The 21,801-nt window shown below is 46.3% G+C and overlaps 1 protein-coding gene across 1 annotated transcript in view; it reads left to right on the forward strand.

Annotated features, from left to right (window-relative positions):
* The window catches only part of LOC138846258 (glucose-induced degradation protein 4 homolog), a 41,516-nt gene extending 26,412 nt beyond the window's left edge, over positions 1-15,104 (forward strand). Inside the window, exons 6-7 of the mRNA XM_070061596.1 lie at positions 258-332; positions 9,948-15,104. The gene's annotated coding sequence lies outside the window, so the exon portion shown is untranslated. The remainder of the gene's footprint in view (positions 1-257; positions 333-9,947) is intronic.
* The last annotated feature ends 6,697 nt before the right edge of the window (positions 15,105-21,801 follow it).

Here is a 21,801-nt window from a genome sequence, read left to right on the forward strand (position 1 = left end):
TAAAATGAAAAATAAGACAATGGCAGAAAAAGGTGTAGGTTCTACTCTTCAATGCCAAGGTCATTAATCTGATGATGCAAATAGTAAAGTCATTTCAACCAGGGCTTTCTGGAACTGTCTCCATGACAAACTCTTGAGCTGTCTTGCTTTATAGAGAAGCCAAAACTGATGTAACCACATCTTCCTGAAACAACCTTTTTAAGGACAGATCTTTTTATTGAGGTCCATACCGTGAATGTTTGGGCTTTCTCCTTCAGAGACTTGGGAACAACACAAGTACCACTTACCACAGTTGAGAACATTCTCATGATGACTCTTCAACTGGAAAAACTGTAAGTTATCTTTTTCTTAGGTTTATTTCCATGTAAGTCTGTAGACGTGTTTTCTTTAAGTCAGGCTTATGGAGGTATAATTTTTATGTATTTCAATTCACACTGTAAAGTTTGCTGAGTTTTGGCAAACACGTGGTTATGTAACCACCACCAAATTCCTGATGTAGAACATTTCTATCAACCCAAAAAGGTCCCTCATGGTCCTTTCCAGTCAATCGTCTGCTCCCATCCCCAGACCCAGGCCCTCAAACCACTCACCCTGTTTCTATTCTTGTAGTTTTTCCTTCCACAGTGTCTTATAAGCAAAATCATGTAGTAAGTGTAGCCTCTTGTGTCTGGCTCCTTTACTCAGCATAATCCTTTAGAGATTAAACTACTATTCATGTTGCTGCCTCTACCTATTGCTGAGTAATATTCCAATTGTGTAGTTACACCAGTTTATCCATTTCATCAGCTTATAGAACTGTGTTTTCCAACTTTTTGCAATTATAAATAAAGCCACTAACAGCACTCACATGCAGGTCTGTAAATGAATATGTGGCTTCATCTCTTTGGTGTAAAGATCTAGGGGTAGGACAGTTCATTACCTACTAAGTGTATATTGAACTGTTTAACACACAGCTAAACTGTTTGCCAAGTAGCTGCTGCAGTCTGCACTCTCACCAACAATGTTCGAGAGTGGCACTTGCAACATGTGTTGTCCCAGTCCTCAGATTTCAACTTTAACAAAAATTTAGAAACTGGATGTTGTGGCACAGCATTAAGATACCACTTGGGGGGCTGGCACCATGGCTTACTTGGCTAATCCTCCGCCTGTGGTACTGGCATCCCATATGGGCACTGGGTTCTAGTCCCGGCTGCTCCTCTTCCAGTCCAGCTCTCTGCTGTGGCCCGCGAAGGCAGTGGAGGATGGCCCAAGTGCTTGGACCCTGCACCCGCATGGGAGACCAGGAGGAAGCACCTGGCTCCTGGCTTCAGTTCGGCGCAGCTCCGGCGGTAGCGGCCATTTGGGGGGTGATTGGGAGGTGAGCCAATGGAAGGAAGACCTTTCTCTCTGTGTCTCTCACTGTCTAACTCTACCTGTCAAATAAATAAATAAATAAGATACCACTTGGGATGCCTACATCCCGTATCAGAGTGCCAAGTTTGAGTCCCAGCTACTCTGCTTCCAGCTAATGTGCACCCTGGGAGGTAGCCGATGGTAACTCGAGTATTCTGGTCTCTGCCACCCATGTAGGAGACCCACACACTGAGACCTATATCCTTGGCATAGTCCTGGCCCAACCCTGGCTGTTATCAGCATTTGGGGAAGTGAACCAGCAGATGGAAGGTCAATCTTTCTCTCTCTCTCTCTTTCTCTCTCTCGTTCTTTCAAATAAGTTAAAAAATAAAACTTTTTTAATGTAGCTTTTCTGCTAGTAGATATATAGTGGAATCTCTATTTTTTTTTAGTATTTAAAAATAGTTACTTGAGAGTCAATCAGTTCTCTCACCAAATGCCCACCATGACCAGCACTGGGCTGAAGCTGGAGTTGAAGGCTGGGAATTCAACCAAGACCTCCCATGTAGGTGGCAGGAACCCCAATTTCTCAAGCCCAAGAAAGGCAGGAGAACTATATTAGCAAGAAGCTGGAATCAGGAACCAGAGAGAAGAATCAAATGCAAGTGCTCAAATGTGGGACTCAGTCATCCTAACGCTGGCACCTTGGGTACACTCACTGCAGTTTAAACTTGCACTACTCTAATGACTGACGATACTGTTGTGCAAGTATCTTTACCAAGTGTCTATTCAAATCTGTTCCCATGTAGTAATTTGATGTTAATCTTAGGGAGGTTTTTTTTTTTTTTTGACAGGCAGAGTGGACAGTGAGAGAGAGAGAAAGAGAGAAAGGTCTTCCTTTGCCGTTGGTTCACCCTCCAATGGCCGCCGAGGCTGGCGTGCTGCAGCCGGCGCACTGTGCTGATCCGAAGGCAGGAGCCAGGTGCTTCTCCTGGTCTCCCATGGGGTGCAGAGCCCAAGCACTTGGGACATCCTCCACTGCACACCCTGGCCACAGCAGAGAGCTGGCCTGGAAGAGGGGCAACCGGGACAGAATCTGGTGCCCCGACCGGGACTAGAACCCAGTGTGCCGGCGCCGCTAGGTGGAGGATTAGTCTATTGAGTCGCAGCGCTGGCCGTGAGTTATCCTTTCACTCTACTAAGTGTACCTTCTGAAGAGTAGAAGTTAATTTTTTAATGTTGCTGAGCCTATAGCAACTTTTTATCTTGTATGGTTTGTCCTTTTATTGTGCCTTTCCTAAATAAATCATTCAAATAACCCATTGTCTAATCTAAAGTTACAGAGATTTTTTCCTGTTTTCTTGTAGAAACTGTAGAGTTACATTTAGGTCCATGATCCTTTCTAGTTAATTTTCATGCAGAGTTTGAAGTATCTCAAGTTTTGAAGTTTTAAAAAGGATTTCCTTAGAGCCCTATTCTGACATTTTACCATAAACTCACTGCAACTTCCATTGTGACCTCCCCCCTGCCAATTGGACAAGCTAAACAGAAACTATGATAAGGCTAGTTGAGCGGACTCCACAAGATAAGAATGGGGAAAGGCCTCTCACAGCATACCCTGCCCTAATCACTTCTGTCAGATCACCTCCTTGACTAACTTCCCACATCATCAAATCCATTGGTTTCTGCTCTAGCCTCCTCTTCCTCAACCTTGGGCAGCATCTGCCACAGTGGATCCTCCCAGGTCAGTGAGAGGCCTTCCTCTCCAAAGAGTCAAAGCTCTCATCATCAACAAGCTTTCTCAGTTAGCCAAGGCTGTGGTGTTCTAGCTGCTTTTTTCATACTTGACCATCAGTGGACAGGAAAAGTGCTAGCATTTTCTGGAGCCATGTGCAACCAAGGCTATAAAAACCTGAAAGCAATTGTTACACTGGAGTTCATTATTGGAAGTCCTCAGGAGTTTAGACAAAGCAGGCCAGCTCACTTGTGTCATGACTCATAAGTGATGGTCCTTAATGCATTCTTAAAGACTTACTTATTTATTTGAAAGGCAGAAATACAGAGAGAGAGAAAGATCTTCCATCTGCTGGTTCCTAGCTCAAAAGACCACAACAGCCTGGGCTTGGCCAGGCCAAAGTCAGGCGTCGGAGCTTATTCTGACTCATGTGGGAGCAGGATCCCAAGCACTTGGGCCATCCTCTGCTGCTTTCCCAAGTGCATTAGCAGGGAGGTGGATCAGAAGCGGAGCAGCTGGGACTTGAACCCGTGCCTATAAGGGATGCTGACACTGCAGGTGAAGGCTTAACCTGCTACACCACAGCGCTGGCCCCTTTATAGCATATTAATGTGCAATGGTCTTATCTAGTAAGAATAAGCTATACCTCAGGTCATTAGCAATTTCAAAAGATTTTCCAATATTTTTTTTAGATTTTATTTATTTATTTGACAGATAGAGTTATAGACAGTGAGAGAGAGACACAGAGAAAAAAGCCTTCCGATGGTTCACTACCCAAATGGCCACAATGGCCGGAGCTGCACTGATCGAAGCCAGGAGCCAGGTGCTTCTTCCCAGTCTCCCATGCAGGTGCAGGGGCCCAAGGACTTGGGCCATCTTCCACTGCTTTCCCAGGCCACAGCAGAGAGCTGGATCAGAAGCAGAGCAGCTGGGACTAGAACCAGCGCCCATATGGGATGCTGGCACCACAGGTGAAGGATTAACCTACTGTGCCATGGTGCCGGCCCAGATTTGCCAATATTTTTAAAAATAATGATTTGGGGCCCAGCACTGGTGTTGTGGCATAAGGTTAAGTTGTCTGTGATGCTGGCATCCCATATGGGAGTGCCAGTTCAAGTCCCAGCTGCTCCACTTCCCATCCAGCTCCTTGCTAATGAACCTGGGGAAGCAGCACAGGATGACCAAAGTGCTTGCCCCCTGCCACCCAGGAGAGACCTGAATATAGTTCCTGGCTCCTGGCTCCTGGCTCCTGACTTCAACCCAGCCCAGCCCCAGCTGCGGTGGCCATTTGGGGCATGAACCAGTGGCTGGAAGATTTATTCACATTGGCCTTAGAAAGATAAATTGAGGTACATGCTGTAAAACAACTGATTTGAATGCCTCAAAAATCCCAATGCCATGAAACACTGCAAAAAAGGAACAGTTCTAAACTGAAGAAAATTAAAGAGCCATGAAAATAAAATGCAATGCCTGATTTAAAAGTAGCCAAGACATGTTTGGGACAACTGAGAGCACCTGCATGTGGACCACAATAGACGGTGATGTTAATGTTAAAGCTGACTGGGTGATAACAGTGTTGTGGATATGCAGGAGAATGCCTTTGTTCTTAGGAGACGCAGACTTCAGGTTTAGCAAGAAAAGGTCATCATATCTACAGCTCATTCTCAAATGGTTTGTCCAAGAAGTGCATAGAGACACACACGTGGAAAGTGAATGTGGCAAAATGTTAGCAACAGTTGAATCTAAGTGAGAGAACATGTAAACTCATGACACCAATCTTTCGGATATTTTTGTAGGCTTGAAAATTTTCAAAATACGAAGTTAGGGGTAGAAAGGACTTAACGAAAATTTCCTGTTAGAATTGAAGTCTAGTAAAACACTAGCTTAGCATTCTGAGTGCATTCTTTCTATATGAAGCTTTCTCTGGACCCAAAGAAGTAACATTAGTCATCTGTAACAACTCAACCATTGGTTATTCTATTGGTTAGAAAGAGCCTGGCCCACTAAGTGTATCCAGTGTTAATCTAAACTCTATACATTGTGCCCCCAACCCACAGCCTTCGTGTTTCCATGAAACACAGGTTCTGTTTGCCTAATAAAGTCATCCTTTTGCCTCAGAGAAGGCCCCCAAACAACCCAAGGTGGGAGAGCATCAGTACTGTGCAAGTAGTGGTTTGCAAGTGAATAACTAGAGTGGCTAACTTGTGTTGCACACTCACATGTGTCAGGCACATTTCAAGTGCTGATTCATTTGGTCCTCACATCTCATTAGAGGTAGGTGCTATCAGAATGAGGTGGCTGAGAAACAGAGTCTAAGCCATTTGCCCAAGATCATATTATTAGCAGAGCTAAGATGTGAACCTAATCTGGTGATGGAATTTGTACTCTTAATCACTACATTATACTGCTTAAGTATAATATTGAGGACTCACTCCTATTAAACAGGCTGTTTTTATCTCCCTGAAACAGCCTCCAATAATTCTTTTTTTTTTTTTTTTGGACAGGCAGAGTGGACATTGAGAGAGAGAGAAAGGTCTTCTTTTTGCCGTTGGTTCACCCTCCAATGGCCGCCACTCCCTGGCCACAGCAGAGAGCTGGCCTGCAAGAGGGGCAATTGGGACAGAATCCGGCGCCCGGACTGGGACTAGAACCCGGTGTGCCGGCGCCGCTAGGTGGAGGATTAGCCTATTGAGCTGTGGCTCCGGCTCAATAATTCCTTTTTTTTTTTTTTTTTTTTTTGACAGGCAGAGTGGACAGTGAGAGAGAGAGAGACAGAGAGAAAGGTCTTCCTTTGCCGTTGGTTCACAATCCAATGGCCGCCACAGCCGGCGCGCTGTGGCCTGCTCCGAAGGCAGGAGCCAGGTGCTTATCCTGGTCTCCTGTGGGGTGCAGGGCCCAAGGACTTGGGCCATCCTCCACTGCACTCCCTGACCATAGCAGAGAGCTGGCCTGGAAGAGGGGCAACCGGGACAGAATCTGGTGCCCCGACCGGGACTAGAACCCGGTGTGCCGGCGCCGCCAGGTGGAGGATTAGCCTAGTGAGCCGCGGCGCCGGCTCCGGCTCAATAATTCTTAATAAGATAACCAACTAGCTTTGTTAGCGTTTTTGCCAATTTTATTTTAAAAATACTCAAACCTACTAGGGACAGGCCTTGTGGCACAGCAAGGTAACTCACCACGTGTGATGCCGGCACTCCATATTGGAATGTCAGTTTGAATCCCAGCTACTCCACTCGGCTTTTGTGGCCATTTGGAGAGTGAAAAATAATAATAAATAATAACATAAATAAATAAATATTTTTAAAAATAATTCAATCCCCCAAGAAAAGTAAAGAATAGTACAAAAAGTACACCGAGAACCCAGGCACTGCCATACAGGATGTGGGTATCACAAGCAGCATACTTCTCATGTGGACTCAATCATTAGCCTTCCTTCCCTCCTCTGCTCCCTCACTCCCACCCCTCCCCCTTCCTCCTCCTCTCTCTTGCTTCCTCCCTTCCTTCTTTCCTCTGAGCAGTTTCATAGTAGTTCCAGAGATGAAGAAATAATAGACACAGTGGACCACCTATGTGGATAGATGTATATACCATAGGCCATGACCACAGCAAAATACCTGCCACCTCAACTTGTGCTTTTATCTTTTTATCATTCTTTCCTTCCATCCCTCCTTGCGCTCCCCAATCCAATTTCCATGGAACCTTGACCTTCTTACTGTTACTATGGGCTATTATGCATGTTCTACACGTTTATAGAAATGGAACCACAAACAGTATGCACTGTTTTCTAACCAGTTTTTGTCACTCAACATGATTAAGACACTCTTGTTATTGTGTGTACCAAGAGTTAATTTCCTTTTATTGCTGAATAGCATTTCATTATATGAACCTACCATAGTTTATCTATTCACCTATTTGTGAACACTTAGGTTGTTCCAGTTTGGGGGTATTAGAAATTAAGCTGTTTGCACTTACGCCCCATGTAGGACCTCTGTTAATGAGCTGTACTATGAGAATTAACTGCAAAACTTGTTCTCAAACAGTACTTTTTATGTTGTGGGGTGGGGGGTTGGTGCAAAGTGTTGAAATCTTTACTTAGCACAGAGTGGCTCTTTTGCATATAAAGTTAATCAAAAGTGAATCTTAATGAAGAATGGGATGGGAGAGGGAGTAGGAGGTAGGACAGGAGTGGGGTGGGAGGGCAGGTATGGGGGAAAAAACACTATATTCCTAAAGTTGTACCTATGAAATTTGCATTCATTACATAAAAGCTTTAAAAAAATAAAACAAATAAAAATTAAACTGTTTATGAGGGCAGGCATTTGGTGCAGCCGTTAAGCCACTACCTGGGATACTCCAATCCCACATCAGAATGCCTGGATCCAAGTCCCGGCTCTGCTCCACCCTAGCTTCCTGCTAACATGTACCCTGGAAGGCAGTGGGTGATGCCCCAAGGATTTGAGTTCTTGCTCCTCACATGGAAAACCAAACTAGTTTCTGAGCTCCTGGCTTTGACCTGGCCCAGCCCTGGATGTCGCAGACATTTGGGCAGTAAACTACCTAATGAAAAGATATGTGTGTATGTGTTTGTGTGTGTTTCTCTCTCTCTCTTTCACAGAAACTTCTAAAATGATAAATTTGGAAAAAAATATAATGAAAATAGACTGACGGTTTCTTAAAAACACACACCTACTGTAGGTTGCAGCCTTTCCATTTCTGGGTATTTAGGGAAGCACCACCTGACACATCCCAGGGCACTCCCTGGCAGGAGACAGGGATCAGAAATGGAGCCAGGCACTCCAGAAGGGGATGTGCTTGTCCCAAGCAGCATCTTCATGGCTGGGCTAAACACCTGCCTGCTCAAATTACTTTCACTCACCCATCAGTGAGCAAGTGTTCCTTTTTCTCCACATCTTTTCCAACAATTACTGCAGTCAGTCGTTTTTCTGGGACCAGAGTAGTTTCTAATAGTGAACACTTCCAACAGGGATGGAGAAGGGGACTCCAGAGGTTGGGGGAAGTCCTCTTGTGTACTCCCAACCCACAATGAGACTTGTGAACTGGAAGGAGACACCCCTGAGTCAAACGACAGATCCATGGTGCCCAATGCTCACCCTGTTGACTTTATTTTGGGCACACCACACCCACTTCCATGCCTATGCCTCCTTGGGCCACCTCTCCCTCCTTCCTTTATTCTCATATTCAAGACCAACAATTGGCCACCAGGCTCCTACCCAAATGCCCTGGCCACACACATACCTCAAGAACGCCTTTGCTGGCACCTTGGCTCACCTGTTTGACCCACCCAAGGAACCCCTTTACAGGTAACTTAATTCTCTGTTTCTATTCATAGGATCTTACCTAGCCATATGGCCTGCTGCCTCTGCCAATTTAAACATACTATCGAGGTTGTCTGCAACACCATCAGCTTCATTGTGACAATGAATGCCTGGCAAATACGACACATTGCCCTGAGTCGGAACTACCTGATGATCTTTTTTTTTTTTAATTTTATTTGTTTGAAATTTCTTATTTTAACATTTTAGGGGCAAGTTTAAAGTAACAATGTGATTAACTGCTATATTTTTATTCATCCATTGAGATTTAAACTCCCTAAATTGCTACACTGCTCCCTTGCTAAAAGTCAGGTTCCCAATTACCACTATGTAATTTAATAATGTAACTTACAAATGCACTAAGGATCATGGAAAAGAGATGGAAGGGGAAGGAAGCAATGTTGGGAACCACACATGTGGTGTTCTGTGCTCTTGGGTGCTTTGCTTTCCAATGATAACTCATTTGCACACAGTCTATAAAATGGTTTTCTATGTGTTGGGCCTCAAGGGCCCTCTGTCTTGTAGAAGAGGTCTACACTGCTCACTGCGGTTGTTTGTTTTTGCACTTGTAGAAAAGAGTACAGGTGATGCTGTTTTATTGGGAGCCTGGGAGTTTCTGGTCCCATAACCAGAAATGGCTGCCTGGCTCCTCTGATGCAGTCGGAAGGCTCCTCCATTCCTGTAGACTGTCCAACTCTGAACCTGCTCTGAGTCTCACACTTTTCTATCCACAGAACACTCGGGTACTTTTAAGTATCTTTCTGTAGATGAGGGTTATTACCACTGATGTCATGACTTCCAAAATGTGACCGCTTTCTTCCTTAGACAGCTTGAATTCGGATCTCAGTCATGGATCTGAGGCATTAGCACAGTGATAACTGTATACCCATCTACACAGTGTTGCTCACCTTCCAGACCAGTTTCCTACCAATTATATTATTCCCTTCGTCTCAAGAGGTGAGAAGGACAAGCATTGTTAATCTCCCTTTACAAGGGTGGGAAAGAACACACTGAGGTGAGGAGCAAGGCCCCTTGGCTTGACCACCTCTGCCCTCACTCCCCTTACATGCCTATCTTTTGCCATGGACACCTGTGATGGCAGCAAGAACACAGGGCCACAGGGAGGGAGGGAGGGAAGGAGGAAGCCAGTGCTCCCTCAGCATGAGGCAGGACTGTAGAATGATGTGGCTGAGAAGCAGGGGCAGAGCCACAGAAGGGGCAGCTGGGTGGGGCCATTTGTCCTCCAGCCTTATTCTAAGCCTGGAGTGGTTGGTCATTGGAAACCAATGAAATAATACTGATCATAGTTACTGCTTTTTAACACTGTGAACTCTTTGAATGCCACTCTCAAAAATATCTTTTTCTCCTTTGTTGTTGCCATTTCATAGGTTTGAGTTTGGTTTTACTTTTCTCTCTAAAGTCTCAATGGTACCCCAAATATTGGATTTGACTCCTAATTTAATTGATCAGAGTGTAGGGCTGTGGACTGACATAAAGCTGTCCCATCAGTCTTCTGTGCCAAAAGCAGTCTCTTCTTTTTTTGACAGTTGAAGAAGCATCTATAGGGAACCCAAAGGGGGCATTCATGAAGATATTGCAAGCCCGGAAGAACAACACCAGCAAGCAGCTGACTATTGAGCCAGGGAACCCAGTATCAGAGAGAAACAGTGTGGACTTCCCAGGCCGCATGAGTGAACAGCGGGACCTCAACGATGAAAGTGATGTTATTAGTGCACTGAATTATATATTGCCTTATTTCTCAGAGGAAAATCTACAAAATGTAGAATCAACATTATTACCATTCATTACACTGCTTTTTTCAAATGTGCAAGATAGAGATAAGTCCCTGAGCTACGTGAAAACCCACATAAGAAGGCCCTCTCATCCTTACAGAAATAAGTTGAGAAAGCTCTATTTTCTGGAGAATTTGTTACATGAAGTAATTCAAGAAAAAAATTGATAAGGTTAAGAAGGAAGAAAAGGCCATGCTTATGCAGCCTATCCTGTTAGGTCATCAATTTAACCCTCAAATCCTCCAAAAGAAATCAGAAACTGCCCCGTCACAGAAGAACAGCCTGGCAACCATGCCAAGTGTGGGGTACAGGCTGCAGAGAGTGAAAAAAGTCATCAAGGGGCCAAAGGGCTTACGGGAAAGGCACCTCCAGGAGATGAGGAAGAGCCTCGGGAGGAGACGGGGCACCTGGCCCTTTGCGGAGAGCATTGGGGGAAGAAGGCTTGGGAGAGCAGGCTCCAGGGAGCTGAAGGAGCTTCAAGTGGCTCAGAGGCCCAGGCAGGTGGCCGGAAACTCCTTGCACACGGAGCCCTTGCTCACAAAGGAACGTGAGGCTGCAGCCTCCTCTTTCCTGAAGAAACACATCCTGGGCAGGCCTTCTACCTCCCCTGCAAAATCTCTCTCTGAGATCAACAACAAAGGAGGACTTAACCTACACCATTTTTGTCTTAGAAGATGCCAATGCTAGAGCCAAAAATAAGGCGGCAGGGAAACCAATCTGGCATTCCAGACAGAATTACCGCTTTCATAAAACTTGCTCTCACCTGGTCCTCCGAACCCCCAAGGCCAAACTGAGTCGAAAGTTCAGAAGGAAAAATTCCCTCAACAGGCTGACGGCTAGGAAGAGGCCTCCGTTCCCTGCACTGCGGAGTCTCATAAACTCCCCATCCGGGGAGGCTTTCTCATCTCCCGGAGGCCTGCATTCTCAGGGGAGTCCTCCTCTGAGAGAACCTTCTATAGAAGACACTAGGGAGGAAAACCATTCCGGAGGGTGTGTTTTCGAAGAAAATGTTTTGACAGAAAACACCACTGCACATGAAGAAACGCTCCCTGGTGACAAAATGCACATAGATCCTTCAGCTACAGATTCTGCTGGGACCGAATTCGACCTAATGCTGACTGTGGACCAAACCAAGGAAACACAGTGGGAATACCCCAGCGAGGGCACTGAAGCCCCCACCACACCCGCAGGCTTCACCTACCCCGTGATGCTGTCCCAGGGAGAACAGTTTGAAATTCAGCTGAATCAGCAGCTACAGTCCCTCATCCCCAACACTGACGTGAGAAGGCTCATTTCTCACGTCATCCGCACTCTGAAAATGGACTGCTCTGAGGCCCAGGTGCAACTGCCCTGTGCCAAGCTCATCTCCAAAACAGGCATCCTGATGAAGCTCCTCAGTGAGCAGCAGGAAGAAAAGATAGCCAAGAAAGAATGGGATGCAGAGCAGTGGAGGACCGAGACCTATATCAATGAGAGTACAGAAGCCCCGAGTGGACAGAAAGAGCAGGAGTCGAGTAAGGTGAGGACAGGAGACCTGCACTTTCCCATCACTTAGGAGACCCCACGCGGGAAGACCAGGGGCTCCCAGTCCAGATCCCTTGGCTCTCTGAGCCCTGGTCTTCCCACTCCTTGAATGTCCCACCTGAATCGCCTGACTCGCTCACACCCATGGCAGACCCTGGCGGCTTTGATGACCTGGGGTCTTCTGCTCCCTCCCGGGTGCTGACCTCGCCTCAAGAGTCCACTGTGAGTTTGCTTCCTTTTTCTGGAACTGCCCCCAGAGCCAGAACAGCTTGCTGTTCCAAAGCAGTATTTCAATAGGCTGATTCGACAACAGAGGCTACCAGAGGCGATTCCCGTGCTAGACGGGGATCAGGATCAGCCTCCGGCTCTGCCTCCTCGACTGGAAGGAAATGCTCACCAGTCATTGGAAGCACTCGTTCCGCCTCTAGACAGTCTTCACAAGGAAACAAGTTGATTGTTTCACCCCTGACCCCCAAGAAAGATCTAGCTCGGCGTCAACGGCTTCCTAAGGTTGTTGTTGGAACTCCAGACAAAGCGGCCAAGCTTCAGGGTCAAAATCAAGTTTTGCTGGCTGACTATGGGGTCTATCCTGGTGGTTTTCCTACAGAATCCCAGGAGAACCCAGGAGAACCTGCACAGCCCTCTGAGCAGGCTGAACCATCTCAATTCCTGATGGAAGGCCAGACTCAAAATCCAGAGACTCAGGAGCCCATCCAATCCTCCTCTGCACAGCAAGAAGAACAAGCTCCGCCTCCACAGCCCGTTGAACCAGATGAACTTTCTTCACCCCAGCAAGAGGGCCCAGGTGCAGACCTGCAGCAGCCCGAGGAAGAAGCATCTCTGTTGCAGCAGGAGGCCCCCGCTCAGAATCCATTTGCTACTGCAGAAGTAGCAGGTCAGGCATCAGTGTATCACGATCCTAACACTCCATCCTCACCTCAGATTGTAGCTCTCCAAGCAAACTTCCCCAGCGTCACACTGAAACCTGCAGACACGGAGCTGACAGAAGCCTCAGGGGCAGGTGAGGAAGTTCAGTCTACTCCAAGCACGGAGCAGGCTCCAGCTCAGCCTCTGGGGCATCCTGAGGGAGTGGGACTCCCCTCAGCCCAACAAGAGGCCCCAGTGCAGACTCCGGACTTCCCTGGGAGGGTGGAATCTTGGACTCAAGAGGGTCTAGCTCAGACCTCAGATCTCCCTGAGGAGACTGGACCTTTCTCTACCCAAAACGATGCCACAGCTCAGCCCTCAGAGTATGCTGAGGAAGTCAGCCCATCTGTAGCCCAGCAGGGGGCCCCAGCTCAGCCTCCAGGCCTGCCTGTGAACACTGAATATTCCTCCAGCAATCAGGAGCAGCCTGCTCAGCCTTCTGAGTCTCCTGAGATCGAACCTTCTAGAAGCCAACTGGAAGCCCCGGAGAAGCCTTCGGCACTCCCTGTGGAAGTCAAATCTCCAGTACAGCAAGATCCCCGAGCTCAAGCGCTAGAATCTCCTGAAGAGAATATCATAGCTCAGACTCCACAGATTCAGAAGGGGACGGACTGGTCTCCAGATCAGAATCAAGTTCACCGTTATAACCTGCCCAACGTGACCATCAAGCCTGCAGATGTGGCGCTGACCATAACTCCGGAGCCTACCATGGAGCGGGACTCTTCTCCAGCGCAGCAGGAGGGCTCTGCTCAGACTCCGGGCCCTCCTGTGGAGACAGAACCCTATATCAGTGAGCAGGAGCAACCAATGCGGCCCTCTGAGTCTTCTGAGGGGGTTGAATCTTCTGGAAAGAAGACAGAAGTCCCAGCCCAGCTTCCAAGTCCTCACACAGTGACCATTTTACCTCCAGGTCACCATCAAGTTCAGCAGTACGACTTGCCCAATGTGACTACTAAACCTCCAGACCTGCAGCTGACCCTAACACCAAAACCTGCAGCATGGCTGGCACCGCGGCTCACTAGGCTAATCCTCCGCCTTGCAGCGCCGGCACACCGGGTTCTAGTCCCGGTTGGGGCACCGGATTCTGTCCCGGTTGCCCCTCTTCCAGGCCAGCTCTCTGCTGTGGCCAGGGAGTGCAGTGGAGGATGGCCCAGGTGCTTGGGCCCTGCACCCCATGGGAGACCAGGAAAAGCACCTGGCTCCTGGCTCCTGCCATCGGATCAGTGTGGTGCGCCGGCCGCAGCGCGCCGGCTGCGGCGGCCATTGGAGGGTGAACCAACGGCAAAGGAAGACCTTTCTCTCTGTCTCTCTCTCTCACTGTCCACTCTGCCTGTCAAAAAAAAAAAAAAAAAAAAAAAAAAAAAAAAAAAACAAACCCTGCAGAAGTGGAAACATTTCCAGTCAGCCACGAGGTCACAACAACTCAGGCCTCAGTCCCAGCTCTGCCTCCAACGCCTCTTGAAGAGGTTGAACCACTGCCAATTCAATCTCCAGAAGTTATGCAGGATGAGAAACCCTCTATGACCCAGCAGGAGGAAACAGCTGAAATTTTACAGGCCCCCGAAGAGGCTGCACCTTCTCCAATCCATCAGGAAGCCCAAGCTCACGCCTCAGTGTTCCCTACGGAGCATGAGCCTTTGAAAGACCAGGAGGCAGACACAGCTCAGCAGCCAAAGCCCCCAGAAGAGGATGAGCACTCCCCACTTCCAGGGGTCCCAGCTCAGCCTGAACAACTGAAGGAACCTTCACCAAGCCAGCAGGGGATTTCTGTTCCACCTCTAGAGCGCCCCGTGAGTGCTTACCAATTACCACTCCAACAGGGAAACACAAACCAGCCTTCAGATATCTTCCCAGAGATGAGTGATGCTATTCCAATGAATATGACATTTTCACCTCATATTCCAGAAGAAATACTCAGAACTCAGCATTTAAGGATGTCTAAAACCAAACCAAAACATGTGGATATTGACCTTACCAGAACCCTAAAGCCCACTCCAGAAGTTTATCCTTACTGGAGTGAGCAGGAAGGACCTGCCCAGCCTACAGTTCCCACCAAGCAAGTTGAATTTTCTCCAACCCAGCTTGGGCCTCCTCTTGCCAAGCCTCCAGCACTGCCTGAAAAGATGGAACTTTCTCCAGCTGAGCCTCTAGAGCCCCTCAAGAATGCAGAACAAGCTCCAGTGCAAAATGTAGCCCCAGCCAAGCCACAAGACTTCCCTGACACTCAATCATCTGTAACCCAGCAGGAGCTTCAAACTCAGCAACCAAACCTGACCAAAGTCACAGGTCAACCTTTGGATGTGGAACTCACCATAACTACACAACCTGGAATGGAAGGCGGACTTTCTCCAATCATGCAGGAGGCCCCAGTTCAGCTTCCAGGGCCATCTAAGGAAGGTATAGCTCAACCCCCAGGATATCAGGGGGTGACAGTTCCAACACCAGCTCAGGATCAAGCTCCGTTTCCAAAATCACCCCGCATCACATTTCAACCTTTTGATCTGGCACTTACAATAACTCCACAGCCCATTACAGAGGCTGAACTTGCCACAAATGTGCAGGAGACTCCACCTAAAGAATCTGTAGCTCAGCCACCAGTGCATCATGAGGGTCAAAATCAACCTCCACTATCACCCAGTGTCACAAATCAACCTTTAGACCTGGCACTTACCATTACTACAGAACCTACTACAGAGGCTGAGCATCCTGCAGACCTGAGCAAGACTACAGCTCCATCTCCAAACCTGACTCCAGTCACAACTCAACATCTGGACCTGGGACTTACCATAACTCCAGAAACCAGCAGTATGGTGACTGAACCCTCTACAGACATGCAGGAGACCTCCAGTCAACCTCCCATGGAGGGTGTAACCCAATCTCCAATACATCAAGAGGTGACAGTTCCAACACTGGGTCATAATCAAGCTCAATATCCAACATTGCCTCACATCACAGTTCAGCCTTTGGACACAGTGCTTACCATAAATGCAAAGCGTACCAGGAAGGCTGAACATTCTACAGCCCTGAAGAAGACTAAAGTACCTCCCGTGCTCCATGAGGAGGTACTTTCACAACCAGACCAGGTTCAGGCTCAGCATCCAACCCTGACAGAAGTCACAGTTCAACCTTTTGATGTAGAACTTACCCTAACTCCAGAATCCATTGTGGAGGGTGAACCACTCCCAACCATGCAGGAGACTTCAGGGCAGCCTCCAGGGCCACATAATGAAGTGGTCTATCAGCCTCCAGTTTATTATGAGATGGTAGTTCCAAAACCAAGTCAAGATCAAACTCCGCATCCAATGTCACCCAGTGGCACAGCTGAACCTTCGAAGTTAGAGTCAACCATAACTCAGGTACCCACTACACAGGATGAACATTCTACAGCCTTCAAGTCTATATCTCCTCCTCCTTATCCAATGTACCCTGAGGTGACATTTTCACCTCCAGTCCAGATTCAGACTCAGTATACAAACCTGCCTCAAGTCACAGTCAAGCCTCTGGACCTGGAAATTACCCAAACTCCACAACGTACTACAGAGGCTACACCTTCTACTACCATGCAAATGACCCTAACTCAGTCTACAGAGCCACTAAAGGAGCTCATAACTCAGTCCCCAGGGGACAATGAGATGACAGTTCCAACAGCAGGTCAGCATCAAGCTCAGCACCCAACATCACCCAGTGTCATAGCTCAGCCTTCCAAGATGGAGCTAACCATAACTCTGGTACCCACTGCAAAAGCTGGCCATTCTCCATCCCTGAAGAAGACTACAGATCTACATCCAGGCCAGGTTCAGACTCAGCACTCAACCCTAACTGAAGTCACAGATCAACCCCTGAATGCGGCTGCCACCATAAATGTCTGTGAGCTCTGCACCTGCAAAGATGAGACACTTCCGTGCACTGGCCTCAGCCCAGTGCAGAAGCTTCACAGAGTTCCTGTACCAGAGCCCAACAGCTACAATGGCACCTTCAGCATATTGTAAGAATCTCCCTTCCTCATGGTTCCCTACAGCCTGCCTGTCTCAGCAGCTTTTACCCAAGATCTTCTGAGCCCTCCTCAAGTCCCCACCTTATGTTGACTGTGTGTGTGTGTATGTGTGTGTTTTGGCAGACAGAGTAGGACAGTGAGAGACAGAGAGAAAGGTCTTCCTTTTTCCGTTGGTTCACCCCCAAGTGGCCACTTTGCTTGTGAGCTTTCCTGATCCTCCTTCTCTTATTCTCTTCTGTCTCTTCTACAGTCTCATGTGATTGCCCTTACTGCTTTTCCTGATTCATTATTTATTGACATTCACCATGTTATTACCTCATTGCTTTAATCCCACTCTTCAACACAGCCCTCATCCCGACTTATTAGAGATGATACAACAGATTTAAGGATAGATTCTGGAGCCAGGTTGCCTGGCTTTGAACACAGGTCTCCCAGTGATTAGCTTTGTGACTTTGGACAAGTTATTTAGCTTGGATTCAATATCCTCATCTGTAAAGCTGGCTTAAAGAATTGTGTGATGGATTGTAACAGAAAATAAAAATGCGTGACTCCACAGTCTTTCCCTGGATGACAGCGAGAATGATGGTGGTCTATAAGGCAGAAGCACAGCAGTCAGAAAGAAGAGCCCGTTAGTGGGAGATGTGTTCAGTGTTAGGCACTTTTTATTGATGAGCATAAAGTAACCCGAGAGGACATATCCACCAGGCAGGTGAGCATACAGGTATCTGTTTTATTGCTGCTCCTGCTTCCAGGAAAATGTGTACCTAAAACAAATAGGTTCATTGTTGCTGAGGAGTGAGGACAGAGTTAAAGCTAAGCACTCACAGCAATTCAAAGTTGAAGCTAAATATAAGTCATTTAACAGCTTCTTGTAAACAAGTATCGATTATGAGCACCTTTCCACTTTTTAAAAAGTGCACAGAATGTAGGATAAAATGTGAAAGTATGAACCCCCACACACCCTCATCATCCCCTGGTCCTCACTCTATTACCTGTAACCCAGGTGTGCGTCTTTCCTTCCAACCTCCTCTCTTTTTTTTTTTTTTCCTATGGAGGTAATGCTTGGCTCCTGGCTCAGTGATCGGCACTTTTACCCTATGCTGTATTCCAAAAGGCTTTCCACATCAGCACATTAGTCCCTCTGATTTTAAATTGTCTGTATCCATTCAGTACTTGGAAAGATTTCAGCAGAGGGCGCTTGGCCAAAGCACTAGTATACCTGCATAGGTTTTCATTATTCTTATTGGTGACAATACATTTTGCCCATTTTTTCTTGAATAATTTATCCTTTTCTCACTGATTTATAGAAGTCAGTGTAGACACCTGAGTTATTTTGGTGAAAATACTTAATATTCAAAGTGATTGACTGTCTTTACTGTCAAAGAGACTGGACAGAGACGAAGTTAAGCTTCTGAGAGGATGCTTCATTGTTTATGTCAGTGGCCCCTCATTATTTATTGAGTGAGCAAACTGGGAAGCAGAGAGCTACGGAACATAAAAGCACTGGTATTTATTAGAAAGCTGATAATATTTCTGTATTTCAATACTCCCCCATGAGGGTGCCATGATTTTTTTCCTCATTCTGTTCATTCTTTTCCAACCCATTCAAGGATGTGAACTGTGTTCCTTTACAGAAATTTCCAAGGAAACTCGATTTCTTTCATTGATGAAAATGTATGGAAAGCATACCGCTGGGCTGAGACACTGTGAGTACACGCTCCCAAACATGAATACACAAAACTAACTGCATTGTAAGAGCTTTCTTGTTCTACTATTTTGAGGTCAGTATGTCAGAAAAAGTATTCCCTCTCCATGTCACAATCAACATCTGTTGATTATAATTCTATGGTTGTTTTAACAAGGCACAGAATTTGAAATAAGAAACTACTTCTATTTATTTGCATTTTATCAGTAATACCATTACATTCTTAGTAGATAAAAAGTGATAGGGATAGTGAAGACCTTCATTGTGTCCTAACTCCCTACCTATGAGGTAATAATTACTGCTCTGAGTTTGGCATATATCCTTCCAAAAAATTACCTACAAACATATTTACATAGAGCATAATAGTTGTGTTGTGTGGTTTCTTTCTTTTTTTAACCTAAATAGTAACATCCTGCAACTTGGTTCTTTCACTTCATGGTTTCTTCTGGATTTCTTTCCCTCCTAGTACTCAGTCAGTTACCCTATTCATTTAACTCCTGCATGATATTCTATAGTATGGATGGCCATTTCACAGTTTACTTAATAATCCCTCTATTGATGGATTTTCGATTATGTCCACTTCTCATGTATTGCTGCAAGGAAAATCCTTGTGCACACTTGTGAACATGGACAAGCATTTTGCAAAATAGAAGTCTAGAAAGAAAATGGGGCAGCTAGCATTGTGGCATAGTGGGAAAAGCCTCCACCAGCCATGCCAGCATCCCATATGGGCACTGGTTTGAGTCCTGGCTGCTCCACTTCTGATCCAGATCTCTGATATGGCCTGGGAAAGCAGTGGAAGATGGCCCAAGTGCTTGGGACCCCGCACCCATGTGGGAGACCTTGAAGAAGCTCCTGGCTCCTGGCTCCTGGCTTCGGATCAGCACAGCTCTGGCCATTGTGGCCAACTGGGGAGTGAGCCAGTGGATTGAAGACCTCTCTCTCTCTCTCTGCCTCTCTCTCTCTCTCTCTGCCTCTCCTTCTCTCTGTGTGTAACTTGACTTTCAAATAAATAAATAAATCTCAAAAAAAAAAAAGAATGAAAATGGATGAAGACTACGGAAATAGGAAATTTTAATTGCCCTCAGAAAAGCTGTGCACACTTACTTACACTCCAGCTAACAGAATATAAGAACATTCATTTCCCTTCATCCTTTTTAAAAAGATGTATTTGTTTACTTGAACTATGGGAGTGGGGGGAGGGGGAGATGGAGCGAGAGCAAATGAGAGAGTGAGAGAAAGAGAGAATCTTCCATCCACTGCTTTATTCCCCAAATGCCCAAAACAGCCATGGCTGGGCCAGGCCAAAGCTAAGATCTAATACTTGATTCTGGGTCTCCCACAGGGATGACGAGGAATCAAGCACTTGGGCCATCATCTGCTGCCTCCTAGGTGCACTAGCAGGCATCTGGCTCAGAAGCAGAGGGCCCAAGACTTTAACCAGGCTCTCCAATATGGAATTTACGCTTCTCAAGTGACGGCTTAGCCTGCTATGCCCCAACACTGACTCTTCCCTTCACCTTTTCACCTCGGGATGCTCTTTGTCTTTTTGCTAATGTGACTGGCAAATAAAAGGGTTCCCAGCTGAATCTGGATTTCTCTGATTACTCATAAATTTAAATGTCTTTATATACTTATTGAACATCTATGTTTCGTTGAGGTTTTGTCCACTGTCCATTTGTTGAATTATCTTTTCCTTACTGATTTTTGAAAGGAATCAGTTTAGACTCCCAATTTTGGGGGAAAATACTTAACATTCAAAGTAATTAACTAAAAATAAAAATCTATCATGTCACCTAGGCCAGTGAACTAGAAATTTTGAAGTGCTGAGTGTAACATAATAAAAAAAAGGAATTAATTGACATTTTTCACGACAGTTTGCGTGTTATATCACTGGGACAACTTGTACAGACATCATAAATTATTTCTGAATACAAAAAGACATATAACAGACAAAGGAGAAGGGTTATGATCACTTTAAGATAAATTTTCCCAGGGCCTGTGCAGTGCTGCAGTAGTGCAGTGGGCTAAGCTGCTACTTGCGGCGCTGGTATCCTGTACGGGCACCAGTTCTAGTCCCAGCTGCTCCACTTTAAATCCAACTCTCTGCTATGGCCTGAGAATGCAGTAGAGGATGGCCCAAGCACTTAGGTCTGTGCACCCATGTAGGAGACCCCAAAGAGGCTCATGGATCCTGGCTCCTGGCTTCCAATTGGCCCAGCTACAGCCATTGCAGCCATTTGGGGAGTGAACCAGTGGAGAGAAGACCTTTCTGTCTCTCCTTCTCTCCATCTGTAATTATAACTCTGAAACAAATAAATAAAATCTTTTTTAAAAAAGATAAAAGTTTCCCCTTAGCCTACTATCTCATTTCTGATGGGAAAATGCTAGAATCAGGCAGTTGTGACTTTTAATTTATGATGTTTCTTAAATGCAATACACACAGTTTGTATATATTTTGGTTATGCTTCATTTAAAGATGTCCCAAACTTGTAAGAAAAATCAAAGTCAGGGCTGGCACTGTGGCATAGCAGGTAAAGCCACCACCCACAGTGCCAGCATCCCATATGGGTGCCGGTTCGAGTCTCAGCTGCTCCACTTCCGATCCAGCTCTTTGCTATGGCCTGGGAAAGCAGTGGAAGATGGCCCAAGTCCTTGGGCCCCTGCACCCACATGGGAAGACCTTGAGGAAGCTCCTGGCTCCTCATTAGCACAGCTCCAGCCTTTGTGGCCAATTGGGGAGTGAACCAGCGGATGGAAGACCTTCCTCTCCCCTCTCCCCTCTCCCTTCTCCCCTCTCCTTCTCTCTGTGTGTAACTCTGACTTTCAAATAAATAAATAAATCTTTGGAAAAAGGAAAAATCAGAGTCATCTGACACAAAAGTAAATAACACTAGTTTCCTCTGAAGAGTGAAGACGGGAGTTGGAAAGGCTAAGGGATAAAGGGAAGGGGAAGAAAATTTAATTTTTTCTTATTTGAGAGGCAAAGGCAGCATGCTATCATACACTGTTCACTCCCCAGATGCCTGTAGTGGTGAGACTGGGTCAGTCAAACTCAGGAACCTCAAACTCAGTCTTGTTCTCCTACATAGATGGCAGGGATTTAAATACTCAGCCATCATTACTGCCTCCCTGGTCAACCTTAACTTGTAGCCCCGGCATGCCTCAAACATGGGGCTTCGGTAGTAGGGCTTGGGGAAAAAACAGAAGGAAATGGCAGTTCTGCCAATCTTGGTGCCTCCCAGTGTTAGGTTCTAACAGGGACATTGTGACCTACAGAGCAGACATTACATTTATGATTTGGTGGGAAGGACGGATAGGTGTATAGAGATGGACAAAAAAGGGAGAGTGGGAAAAATGGTTTAAATTAAAATACAACAGACATTGCCACCCTAGAAGTAAATTAGAATCTGGGTATTTAAACAGCACCATTACCAAAGTTTCCTCTACATACAGAG

This window comes from Oryctolagus cuniculus, chromosome 17 (genome assembly GCF_964237555.1).
Source record: "Oryctolagus cuniculus chromosome 17, mOryCun1.1, whole genome shotgun sequence".
NCBI lineage: Eukaryota > Metazoa > Chordata > Mammalia > Lagomorpha > Leporidae > Oryctolagus > Oryctolagus cuniculus.